Source organism: Octodon degus, unplaced genomic scaffold (assembly GCF_000260255.1).
Source record: "Octodon degus isolate 3935 unplaced genomic scaffold, OctDeg1.0 scaffold00302, whole genome shotgun sequence".
NCBI lineage: Eukaryota > Metazoa > Chordata > Mammalia > Rodentia > Octodontidae > Octodon > Octodon degus.
The window spans coordinates 472,254-473,657 of record NW_004524878.1 but is presented as its reverse complement, the minus strand read 5'-3'; positions in this window follow the sequence as shown (position 1 = coordinate 473,657).

The window sequence follows — 1,404 nt, the reverse complement described above, 5'->3', positions numbered from 1 at the left end:
TCCTTAAAATCTAGGACTGGAAATCCCATTCAATGCAGCTATCCCCCTACTGAGAATTTTCCCAAAAGAACTGAAAGCATTACATCATAGTGAGATGTGCACCCGTTTATTGCAGCACAATTTGTGATAGCCCAATCTTGGAAGCAACCAAAATTCCTGTCACCAGAGGAATGGAGGAAAAGGTGTGATATTTTTATATAATGGAGTATTCCTCAGCTATAAAGAATGATAAACTCAAAGCCTTTATATTTAAGTGTGTGGAAGTTGAAGATATACTCATAAGTAAAGTAAACCAGACCCATATGTGTAAATATCATAGTCTCCTTAGTGTAAGAACTCAAAGAAGAAATAAAAATTGAAAGGTGTAACACAGTTAAATGGAAAGCGAGTACTTAAAGATTAAACAATGAAGAGAGGGCAAGGAGAAAAGCTAGGAATCATGGCAGGGGCAAGACCATACATTTATATACACAAGATGTTTAAGGAAATGGTCCTGAGATGGCAATTGACACTAGTGGTGGTGGTGCGTGCCTGGAATGCCAGCACTTGGGAGACTGTAAACAGGAGAATCACTATGAGTCTAATCTAGCAGTGAGACCCTGAGTACCCTGTAGACCCTTCCGTAAAATACAAAGAGGAAAAAAAAGAATTTTACACAATAACTACTATTTTAAAAAAACTGATGGAAATTTTTAGTACAATCATCTCTACCTTCTTGTATATATACTTGCATGTTTCTCACCCTACCTTTTTTCCTATCTTTTCTCCTTTCTCTTAACCTCATTGTTTAATCCTTGAGTTCAGTTTTTTCTGTGTAACTGTATCTGTTATACTTTTTAGGTTTCATTTCTCCTTTTGGATTCTTACACTAGGGAGACAATATGATATCTACTCATGTGGGTCTAGTTTATTTCACTTATGAATATAGTCTCAAGTTGTGTCCACTTAAATATGAAGGCTTCAAGTTTGTCTTTTTCATAGCTGAGTAATATTACATTGTATAAAAGTAACACATTTTTTCATCCTTTCCTCAAGTTATGGGCATTTTGGTTGTTTCCAATTTGGCTATCACAAATTGTGCTGCTATAAACATGGGTGCACATACATCATTATGATATGGTGTTTTCAATTTTTTTGGAAAAATTCACAGAAGGGGAATATTTCTATTGAATGTGACTTCCAGTCCTTGTTTTTTAAAGATTCTCCACACTGATTTCCATAATGATTGTACCAGTCTATATTGCCACCAGCAGTGCAAGAGCGTTCCTCTTTCCCTGCAGTCTCTCCAGCATTTGTTGTTAGTTGACTTCTTTATGATAGTCATTCTTTCTGGGGTGTGATGATATCTCAATATTGTTTTAATTTACATTTCTCAAATGGCCAGTGATGTGGAGCATTTTTTAA